Source organism: Motacilla alba, chromosome 6 (assembly GCF_015832195.1).
Source record: "Motacilla alba alba isolate MOTALB_02 chromosome 6, Motacilla_alba_V1.0_pri, whole genome shotgun sequence".
In the NCBI taxonomy this organism is placed as follows: Eukaryota; Metazoa; Chordata; class Aves; order Passeriformes; family Motacillidae; genus Motacilla; species Motacilla alba.
The window spans coordinates 28,475,748-28,488,225 of NC_052021.1; the positions used below are offsets into that span (position 1 = coordinate 28,475,748).

The 12,478-nt window shown below is 36.5% G+C and overlaps 1 protein-coding gene across 4 annotated transcripts in view; it reads left to right on the plus strand.

The window, feature by feature from the left end:
- The window catches only part of ATRNL1 (attractin like 1), a 435,696-nt gene that overhangs the window by 26,145 nt on the left and 397,073 nt on the right, over positions 1 to 12,478 (plus strand). The window lies entirely within an intron of this gene.

The following is a 12,478-nucleotide window of genomic DNA, read 5'->3' on the forward strand; positions in this document are numbered from 1 at the left end:
GCTGTGGTCTAGGTAATGCAGATTTTTCCTGAAACAGGGAATGTTCTTTTGTCCATAACTTCACTTGCTCTTGTTTTGATTTATACCATCTTTGATTCTGGCAAGACCTTGGTGTAGAAATAGTCACATGTTGAAAGAAGACTATTTATTCATTGCAACAGTGTTGAAAGGCTTTAGGGTCAATGGAAAGTTTAAGGAAATTTATTTCCTTTTTGTGACTTGTTGCTGGTATTAAACTGTTAATGTTGCAGGAATTTATCTTTGAGAACATTTTCTTTACAAAAGAAATTATTTTTGTATTGATAAGCATAGAATCAGTTTTGATCATCTAACATTAATATGATGGAAACTTTAGAGCCATACATTATCTGAGATCATAGCACAAATACTAAATTCCAGTCCAGAAATCAAGAACTGCATAAAAGTAGTATTAAGACTTTTGTTATTGTGAGAGGTTTCTTTATCTGGATTCTAAGCCAGTTTTGAATTCTTGATGAATACTGTTTTCAGAGCATGTCAGTAGCAGAGTCTTTCAAGGAAGATGAGTTTTCTCCAAGAAATATTAAGAATTTATTGCAGTTTGTGTGCTTTTATAGGATTTAGAAGGAGAATTGCTTTTGGTCGTTTTCATATCTACTCACTTATTTTTACCTGTAGTAAAACTTTCTGAAAAGCAAAACCAAGCATCCAAAAGATTTAAAAATAAATTATCTTTCTTCACAATGAAAAGCAAACAAACAAAAATGTTAATAATCAATTATTTATGATATAGAAGGTTCTGCTAATGTCAGTGTGTGCCTTTTATTTGGAATAGTGGGCTAGAAAGGTACTCATGGAACTGTGTAGTAGAGCAGGTAAGGTCATGTAGGCAAGGAAAGTAAATTTTAGTTTTAAACAGGATTAGTTTTAATTGGCATCCATGCAATAATAATCTTCCTTCAGCTGAGTAATATCCTTTCAGATGTCTGTCCCTTCTATATGTGAACCAGTGCATTTCTTTCTATGTTTTCCAGTTTTGTTTAAGCCAATCAAATAAAGCAATAATTACACTATATTTGTTGTATCTTTCAAAGGTCTTTTTTGTAAGAATTCCACTATTCATAGGAAATTAGCTCTACATTGACTGATGGATGGCCTGTTGAATGAGGTGACCAGAGCCATTTAGATTTCTGGTTTGATACGTTCCAAAAAACACAACTAAATTACAGTTGAGGCAGTGAAATGCTGACAGGAATACTCAATGGCATATTTGTAAACTGGCATATTAAATAACAGAAGTATCTGTTTGAACGCTTCTTTATCTGTCTATAGTTGCCAAGAGCTGGGAAGGCTTGTCTGCAGAATGGCCCATGGAGGGTGTGCTGCTCGTGCTCCTTTGGCACATGATCCATGGAATCTGAGAAGGGGCAGCACCAACCATCCCATCTTTTGCATTCTCCCTGGCCGTGCAGCTGTGTTGGAGCAATCCTCTGCTCTAGTACATTTGGCTACCTGAATCATCACTTTTTCTCTAAGCCTTAGGGTCATTGCTTTTTCCTGACCCTATTCCAGAGTGATTGGTTGCCTTGTTTCTTTTCCTCTGCGTGTTTCATCCAACAGCCTAATTTACTGACTTCAGAATTCAGTGTATGGCTTAATTGAATCCTGCTGACTTTCGAGCACTAAGCTGTGTACTGGTGGAATTTCTGTTTATAATGTCTTGGTGAAGAGTGGATCCTTGTTTCCAATCCATTCTGTTTGTGTTGGATCTGAGAGGGAACATATCAGCAGCAACTCTGAGAACTTCCCCTCGCGGAAGTTAGATCATCAGCCTCTGAGAGCCTGTTATCCTGGGAGCAGTCATAATAATTCCTGTCACAATAATTCCTGCTCATCAGTGATGGTCCTGCCCTTCCTGTGGCCTCTCACTGACAGGGCAGGCTGTCTGTGTGTCCCACATGCTTTGCTCTGTCCCTGTGCAGGCCCATCAGGGTTCTGGGTTGGTAGCTGTGTGATGCTATGCTTTGCTCTGTCCCTGTACAGGTCCATCAGGGTTCTGGGTTTGTAGCTGTGTGGTGCTGTTTACTCTGTTAAAGTGGGGCATTCCAGGCAATGCTCCCCTGACCTGTATTCTCCTGGGGGGCAACAGTCTTGTGATAAATTTTTGTGTGTTCTAGTTCCTCATTCTTATATTTTGCTGAAATTGCTAAAAACTTCTGTTTGTCGTTTTAAACATGACATCAGTATTTCTTTCCTTCTGGTTTTGCATTTAAATACAGAACAAATTGCAGGCCAGAGATACTGTCCCACTGCCTCCCAGAAACCCCAAAACCAAAAAACCCACCCATGCAAACAGAAACACCCCCAAAGCCCTTTACCAATATGTGAAATGATTGATTCTGGGAAACTTGGAGCTGTTGTAGTTAAAACTGAAAATATCATAGTCTCTCTTTCTTATACCTCTCCATCCACTTGTAGAGGGAGTGTTGGAAATTGCTAACAGTGTTGTGACATACCCATAAATTATAAAATCAAGCATGAAATATGAGTGAAATGACACCTGCCACATGAGTAAAATGTATTCTGAAATGACGCTATTTTATCACTAGTAAGAGCCTTTCATATCCCCAAACAAAAATGCTTTGTAATACCCTAGAGACACGAATGCCATTATTCCATTTCTTTACAGCAAACAGAGGGATGTGCTTTATATTTAAGGCAAAAGTGTAATGTCCTGATAATTGCTACAGCCAGAGAAGTTGGAAGTAAGTGATTATCTATATAATTATCTGAAAGAGAGTACTTGAAATCTACTCAGTAACCAGCCCTTTGAATTTATTAATCAATCAAGTTTTTGAAAGAACTATTATCTCTTCTTATCTCAGCATTTCTACTGAGGTTGTGTTCAGGGACTGGGAACCTCTTATGAAGCTGTATGTGTGCTGATGGGAAAGGGAAGAGAGGAAGAATTTGGTGGTTTGGTTTTTTTTTTCCTATATATCTATATACATGGATTTTAAAAAGTCTTGAAAGTCTTAGAATGGGATGCTAAGAGAAAATGATACTTTTTCCTGTGGAAAACGTCTGTGTGTCAAATTTTACTGCACTTTTATATTTTCAAAACTAATATAGCTTTTGGGATCTGGTACTTGCAGCCTTCTGATACGAGATAGTTTCCTGCCATGAGAATTCTGTCCTTAACAGACATGAAACCTGATGGTTAGATATTAATCTCTCTAAATGATGGAAAGGTAGAAATAGGTGCCTCTTGGTGAGCATAGAAACTTGATTTAAATAGTCAAGGAGAAATTTAGGAGTTGGTGACACACTGGATTTAGAGCATTTGCCTGTTACCTCAGGAAGCTTAAGTTAAAACCCTGAACTAGGTCACAAGTGAAAATGAGATTTATGGTGATGTACAGTGAAAAATTGGCACAGTGCATTACCTTATTGCCAAGTACCTCAGCCTGCCTTGCCCATATGCTTTTTGTTCCACATTTCAGAGTGCTGTAGCATGTTTGATTAATTATAGAAGTCTTATAAAATACATATATATGGCTCAGTATAAAAATTTATACATACATATGTTTAAAGTTAATACACAAATGGATAAAAATTCATAAATAACTTTATCCTTCACTCATGTTAATCCTGTGATTAGATCAAAACCTGTAGCCAATCTTACTTTAATGTAGACACTACTGAGATTGAATTCTATTTAAAGGTAAGGGACATAGGTGGAACAAGAGACTCCCTTGGCTTAAGTGTGAGCTTCTGAGTCTGTTGAATTGAGAACTGTACCAGATATGGAAAAGCAGAGAAATACCTGGTGAGGACTACAGGGGCATTCCCAGGCTCTGTAGAGATGCAGTCAGGAAAGCAGAAGCTCAGCTTAAATTGAAATTGACCAGAGGTATTGAAAACTACAAGAAGAATGTTCTTCAGGTATAGAAACAGGCAGAAACAGAGCACAACATTGCCTGTTGTTAAACAGGAGAGGTGAGTTAGTCACCAGCAATATGAAAAGACAGATTCTCAGCATTTGGTTCACATCTCTCTTTGCTGGCACTGTTGAGCCTCAGGCCTTGGAAACAAAAATCCAAGTTGATGCAAACACAGACCCACTATCAGTGAAGGAGTTGTGGGCACTATTACAGGAATTTGACCCCTATAAATCAATGTGGGCACTATTACAGGAATTTGACCCCTATAAATCAATGGGCCCTGACAAAATCCACCCAAGGCTGATCAGAAAGCTGGTTCATGTTGTGAGGCTGCTCTGTCATCTCTGAGGAGTTGTAGAAATCAGGGGATGTTCAAAAAGACTGGAAGAAAGCTCATGACAGCTCCCTCTGCAAAAAGGGCTGAAAGGAGGGTCCAGGAAATTATAGACTCTGACTTTTGTTTTTGGGAAACTTGGAATGGAATGAATTGTCCTGAGGTTATTACAAGTCAGACAAAGAACATGAGTGGGAAAAGTCAGCAGACATTCATCAAGGTCAGAATGTGCTTGACACACCTGATTGCTTTCTACAACAAAGTAACCTGCTTGTTGTGGGCTGAGACATTGTCTACCTCAATTTCTCCAAGGCTTTGGATATGGGTTCCCACATCCTCCTGGTACAGAAGGGGCTTTGTTGGGGTCTAGACAAGGGATCCATGCAGTGAATGGGGAGCTGTCTGCCTGGTCATGTGTAAAGAGCTCCTGTCACGAGTGGGATCTCCCTAGCATCAATGTTGGGCCCAACAAATGGTGACGTAGAAGATGGGATGACGTGTACCCTGACAGAGTTTAGAGATATTAACAGAATAATGCCAGAACATACACTTAACCACTTTTGGAAATGGAAGCTGCCTTGTGGGAAATAAAGACTAGAAAATAAAAATCTCTTGCTGTTAAAGAAACCTAAAGTGTAATTTATTTTTGTTTGTTTTCAACAAGAGGAATAACATAAGGATAATGTGTTACTCTGAGTGATCTTTAAAAAACCTTAGGGTGATCATAAAGTAACACAATCTATGAAGGTACAGAACTTTTCTAAATGAAATAATAACTGTTAATGTGGTAGGAATAAAGTAAGTATGAGGACCACTTCAGTCTGGTGGAATGTGTTCTTTTTCCTTTTTTTTTTCCTTTAATTAATTTCTTCATTATCTTGGCAACATTTAGCCGTAAAAATAACTCTTGGCTGAAGTGAACATTGAAAAATGTTAGAGCAATGGGGTGTCTCCTTGCTTCCTGGCAGATTCTTTTTGAATTCCTATTTGCTTCTAATAGAAACTATGTCCACACAGGAGAAACCTTTGGGATTACTGTTAATATTCTTGTGAATCAAGACTGAATTGTCAGAACTTTGAATATTTCAAACCTTGTTTTTTTTTTTTTTTGAGAAACTTAGTAACTATGGCAGGAAATAGAGTGCAAGAAGTTCAGCCAGTGGATTGGGTAGGTGGTCTGTCTCTTACACGAAATAGGAACGATTTTAATACAGCTTTTTGACTTTTGGGATTTTATATCTGGAGCAGCATGTACAGCCACACTTAGATGAGACAGTGATAGAGGGTATTATATAATGTTTTATTTTTTTATCAAATGCCAACTTCATTTTCTATCAATTTTTAATTTAAGCATGGTGCCAGGCCTATTTATAGGCAGAATTTTGGATGCCATCTATGAACTAGCCTGAGCATTTCTAATAGAATATGTGCTTGTCTCATATGATTTTGTCCAACCATGATATTAAAATAGGAAATATGAAATGTCTATAGTATTGCAGATAAGAGAGGTAAAGCTACATTTCTTTAACTTCATTTCTTTTCACTAAGTTTTTTTCAGGTCAGTGGAGAATATTGTGCTACTTGTAGTATCTTTTTAAAGGCACTGATCTCTAAGTTGAGATGGAGGACCACTGTCACCTGGAAGATATTGGAAAGATTTGAACTGTTAATTGGTATACTGGTTCTGTAGAAAACATGGAACTTGATGTTGAACTCTGTAGATTGACTCAATTCCACTCAATTTTATAGGAAGTTTCATAAACATTATGTGTAAATCCATCTGTGTAAAACTAAGTAGCATAAAAACTTTTTATTGTTAACTTGTAAATGTTTGGGGATGACACAGTTCTTAGTAGTGGTGTATTTCTTTGCTTAGATTCAGGCAATCAACATTTGGATTGGTTTTTTAGATAGTTATGGCTTATACTCACATATTTTAAGGAGTATATCTGCATGAATTTGAAGACAAAAGTCAGGATGGCTTTTTGCAAGGTCCATTCCATGCAGCTATACTTTCAGTAGAATTATTTTCTCCCTTTTTGTATCAAGCTTTTAAATGAAAATACTCCAGTCATTTGTGCAGTGGGAGAGATTACTGTGCCTGTTATTCACCTTATCTCTTGGACTCTATTCATCTATAATTCTGTGAATCATTTTTGTCAAAAAAACTTGAAATGGATCGTTCTGATGTACTGTTACTGGAAACTAAAGGGGAAAATGAAGGAAAAGTAGAAGGCTCTTTATTCATCAGTACTTTTCTTTGGACTTAGTATTTGGAGCTGTGAAGAGGAAGAAAACTTTGCTTTAGTGGCTCCAATTCACAGTGCTGGTGTCTGGCAACTGCTTAGTTTTAACCAACACAAAAAATGCTGCCATGTTGTAATTGCTTGAATGACTTGCATTATAGTATACAAAATTAATGCAGCTGTCATGATTGAGACCATGAGTGCAGAGGAGTTTTAATTTTTGCTAGTACTGCCTTTATGCTAGTGTTATCTTAGTGCTCTGTAAGGTGAATGAATAATGAATATGAATATTCAGAAACTGTTGAAGTAGTAGAGTAATAGAAAAAAGGGCCATTATGGAAGATACAGGAGTTTTTTTGAAGACCTTTATTACAAATATACACAAATAGGATTTTTTCTTTTCTTGTGGAGTTCATTGCTGTTTAAGTAGGGTTCCTCACTATGTAGTGTGGCCAGAAGTTACTATCTTTTAGGTAAATGCTTATATCATAGAAAAAAAATCGTTTTTCCTACTAAGTCAGTGATTATGAATTACATTTTCCATGCAGCAATTTCCAGCTGATGTGAGCTGCATTGATCCCATATAATACAGCCTGATAGGGTAAGAATTGTATTTGAATTTCTACACTTGAGCGGGTGTGATGACCCTCAGTAAGGTGAATGAGAGCAATACCGTGTAGTTCCTCCTGTGGAGGAAGTTGGCAATCTTGGGGAATTACTCGTTGTACACAAATCAGCATGAAAGCAGTTCTTCTACTATTTGCATTCAGGAGAACTGGCCACATTATGTATTTTAAATAATTCTCTGGTTGCTCTGCTGGTCAGGCTACAACTGGAGAAATAGAGTGGAGTACCATTTTGAGGTGCAGATGACTTGGAAAAATTCTGCAAGAAGGAAGTCTAGAAAATGACTCATGAGTATTGCGAGATTAAATTGCTTTATTCAGAGAATAAAAGGCTGAAGGTAGATGGTTGTAAAAGATGAACAGAAAGAGGAGGAATTTTACCTGATTTCCAGGTCTATGTTCAGGAAATATGTGTAAGTAAGAAAAAAAGGTGAATTAGACATTTAGAAATACTTTCTAAAAATAAGTCATTGCTAAAATAGATTGCCTAGGAAGATTGTACACTTCTGTCATTGGAATTATTGAAAACAGATTAGACAAATAACTGAAAAAAAGATTTCAGTATAATCTGAATTATAATAATAATAGTAATGTAATAATATAGTTGGGATAGGCGTTAGAGCATGTTCTAACTGAAAAGGCAATTTGAGGGGCTTTTGGTAAAAAAAAGTCAACTACCACTGTGAGGAGGTAGAAGAAAATTCTTGAGTAGCTAATGCAGTATTTTCACATTTTATTTTAAAATAGAATTAATATGACATTTAGTGTTATAATACTAATTTTATCTTCTGCATCTGATTTGTTTACCATGTCTTCTATTACTGTGCCCACATTTCAAGTCACTTTGTGGATTTCCTCAGAGTCCCACATTCAGGTATCCTATTCTAAACAACCTGTCCTGGTCTGTGTTCTGTGAGTTTATATAATGTTGTGCAGCTTAAGCAAGGGAACAGATTTCATTTATGTAATTGAAAATACATTGCATAAGTAAGATGCCATATAAGTTTGGACTTTGAAAGCAACATGTACTCTTATACAGAATCCTTTGTTGTTTTGGAGACTATTGCAAACATGCACTATAGAACAACAACCTTTTTCAGAAACAGAACACATGCCAGAATTAACCTTAAATTAATGTTTTGCACCAATCAGAGATTATATTCCAGCTAATTTAGTTGGTTTGTTTTGGGTTTTTTTTTGTTTTTTTTTCACAAGTGTTATGCTTCTTGAAATACAGGATATATCCTCATGGGAAATTTTATGTGTTCTGATCTTGATTTTACTTTTCTGGGATTTTTGGATTGTTTTGTTTAAAATAATTTAGAAAGAGGGACTCAGGATGAACTTAATTAATCAATAGGGTTTTCACTTTGCAACAGAAACTGCTACTTTGTCAATGAATAAACTGAAGCCTATTTAAGAGCAGGCCTGTGATTACTTGGCATGTGAGAAGTTGTCGTGAATGTCCTTTGTGTTTCTAAATATAACTTCTTCTATTACTGCAAAGCAGTACATAACAAGTAGAGGAGTGTGATTGGCATATGCAAATATTTCCTTAGTGTATTGAATATTTATTGCTCTTGATAAGTCATTGAAGAAAAATTAGAGCTACAGTATGTTCAGTATATCATTTTTTCATGTGTGAAAAAAATAACCACTAGCAAGTTATACAACAAATGTAAAAACACAGGAAAATCAACTGCAAATTCTTTGAATTTTTGTTAGGTGCTAGTCAATGCTTTATGCCTGGAAAAGAAAAATCTTCCTTTGTGGGTTTTTCAGAACATACTATTTTTCAGGTATTCCTTTGAAAAAATACTGGAAAACCTTCTTAGTCTGTCACTCAATATTGTGGTATGAGAAATGGCCTCTTGCTCACTTCTGCATTTCTTTCTCACTGATTCAGGCTTGTAATGTCAGGTGGTCTGAATTTTTTCCCCTTTTTTATTAATATATTCAGCTGATCTCAGATCTGTGCAGTCTCTTTCCCTGCTGTAAATGTTAGGCACAAGGTCTCAACTAGAAAGGTTGCCAGTACTTCTATTTATGAAGAACTTGATCTTTTAACTCTGAAGCACAGTTATTGATTTTTATTTCTTTTTAATAAAACATATTTTCATAAAAGATGAAAAGGAGATGGAGCAAAATTTTTCAGCAATGGAGAGAATGGCTCTTGACTGACACACCAGTTCTGATACTGAGATGGATCCGTGAAGCAAACTATGCTCTATATTGTATATTCAGATACATCTGAAGTAGGAATTGCAAAGTAATCCAACATTGCTTAAAATTATCAGTAGAAATATGACACTAAGTAATATAGACCTAAATTAATTTTTTATAACTCTTTATTTAATAATGAATATTTGTAATACTATGAATGTAGCTTATGCTTTGTTTCTCCTAAAGCACCGATACTATAAATCAGACCTCTGTCCATCTACCAGCAGTTTTGTGGATCTTCATGTTCTGCTGATGACAGAAAATAGCCAATAACTTTCCTGGTTTAAATTAGTGCCCCTCTCTAAAAGATTTGGTGGCATTATTTTTTGCAGGAGGATGCAGGAGATGACAAGACTGCGTTTTTCACAGCTCTATAAATATTACAGCAGGAAGGGCCATTTTAATAACCTGCTCTGACGTCTTATCTATTGCAGGCATAGATTTCATCTGACTACTCCTTCACTTTGGACCAATAATTTCTGACTGAACTAGAATGTACTTTTTCCTTGAAATGCATCAGTCTTGGTTTAAAATCTCTGCAGTGGTAAATATTGCCACTGTACATTGTTTATTTGCCATTATTTTATTGCAGTGGTAATATTCCAGGTGAATATAGACATCCCTTTGGTTGCCCTGTGTTGGCTTTAGCCCTTGCATTTCTGGTGTGTCTGTCTGCTAGGTGAATCCCTGTAGTGCCACATATTTCATGGAATCTGTTGCTGACTGATTACCTTGGTGAGTGACTGATCTGTCACTGGTGCTTCTGAATGCTTTTACATGTGCAGCATCGTGACGTCTTTCTGTTGTTTGGTAATCTGTTTTACAGTATACTGAAATGGGAAATGTTCTCTTGGCATGCACCCTCTAATTCTTTATGGGCTTTGATTATAACCCTGACAACTAGGAAAAAATATTGTTGAGAATATTATGAAAGCTGATGTGCAATTTCAAATGACAATACACAGCATCAGTCACTCCCCTCTGTGTTCTCTTTAGGAGGTTGGAGTCTGGGTGTGATAAACCTGTGGTGCCTGGGCGGGCCACACAAATTGTTCTGGCTTCCTCTCATCACTGAGGCTTTCTCAGTGGTGAGCAAGGAGTGGGGTGCAATGCAGGCACCTCTGTGACTCATGAGTGCATAGTCAGGGTGACTCATCTGGATTGTGGTTATTTGACAGAATCACTGGCAGCCACAGGGGAAAACTGCTGATGAGCATCTGGCTTTATATGAAAGAGAATACTGCCCTTGATTGGGCAAGGGGCTGCCTGAAAGTGGTACTGCTTATCTTTGTGAGTTATGGGATTTGGTATTTGATAACACTTGGAAAGAAAAATAATACAGAAGAATTCTTAGTATGACTCAAGAAACTTACAGTAATTTCCATCTGTCTTGCTATGTATTTATTTTAAGAAGAACAAGCCCTTATCTTGCAATTTTCTACAAACATTATTGCAAAGTAATGCTGTGCTCTTATTTATTTACTTTTTTTCCCAACAAAGTGAGATGGCTGTTTCAAAGGCTATCCACTCTTCCAAAAGAAACTACTTATCAAAAAATTACAATCCTAGGAGACAAGGGAAATTGTTTGTACTTTACTAGTACCAAAGGGCTGATCTAATAAAAACAACTCTTCTAAGTCACCTCCATTGCACTACACAACTACTGAGAAGGCAATGGTCATGACTGCAAATAAGTACTTCTAATATTCCACACTTCTAGAAAAAATATGTTCTGTGGATTGCTAAATAAGACTTTACTTCTGTATATAAATCATATGACAGCTCTGAAATGATTGTGATTGGAATATTATGTATTATTGCTTTTTATTAAAAAAAAGCACACAAAACAGATGAAATCATTTCTTATTTAGTGATATTTATTCTTAATGATTTTCTTTCTACAATATAGTGAAAGAAATGAGTGTTTCTGAGGATGTTTTTGTATTTGTTGTTATTTGTTATTAAAGAGTGAGATGATCTGTTTCCCCAGTGGAGTAAGGCCACTGGAGATATGTGTATAGGCCTGAACATAATCATAAAGGATGCAGAAAATAGAATGGATTAGCGAAGATACGATGTGCTGAAGATACTAGGCTCTTTCAGAAAGCTTTTATGTTAATAGATGATTGAATTTCATCTGCTGTTTTATCACTGCATAGATTACTACAAATATAGTAAGTAATAAATATAAATGGATGGAAAAGGTTCTCTTTCTGCATAAAAGGAATTTGTATATGTGATAAATATTGAGCTATTAACACTCAAAAAAGTTACAGCAGATATTTCTGTTTCAAATGTCAGAATGGTAGTTGTTGAAAGAGCAAACAAAATCTTCAATGGGAATAGAGAATAAAATGGAAATAATATTGCTACTGTAATAATATGCTACTGTACAGATTCATGGTTCACTTGCATCTTGGATACAATATGCTGGTCTCTGTTGCATCTCAGCAGACTGTAGGAGAATACAAAAATGTATTAAAGGCAGGGAGCAAGGAATTCTCAGGTTGGAGAAGGGGCAGAGGAGGGAAAAAAGGGAAATAAAACACAGCTCATTACATTTTGAGTGGTACAAAGCACGAACCCAGAGGCACAGCTGTGGACTGCAAGTGTCCCTGAGCTGCAAGTCATTGAAGGTGGTGTGATGCTTTGTGGAGAATCTGCGGGGATTTATCCTTCTGGATAATCACTGGGGAGCACTGTGCAGAGACAGGGTACTGAGTAGGAATAACAGAGCAGCAGGCTGCCAGATGTGCTTATTCAAATTTATATCTTAATTTGTCTTGATCCAGCAGAGTTTTTGTATGACTGGTGTTGTCTAATTTCAGAAGTAAGTTGTAAGGCAATGGCAAAGCAAATAAGGAAAGCAAACCAAAATGCTCTTAAACAAACCCCCCTTACATTGGTTTGGATCCATTTCGTGTAAAGGATAATTTAAATTATTTGCTACTGAACTAGAAAGAATACAAGTGAATGCCTGGGGGAAGAAAGCAAATCAATGATAGTAGAACAATCAGAATTCAAGTTTTCATGAGCACAAATAGTGTGATGAGAAATATGAAGACAGACTTGACTGTTTTCCCCGCCCCAATTTTCTTTCGGTCAAGAAAAATTCTATTGGCATGT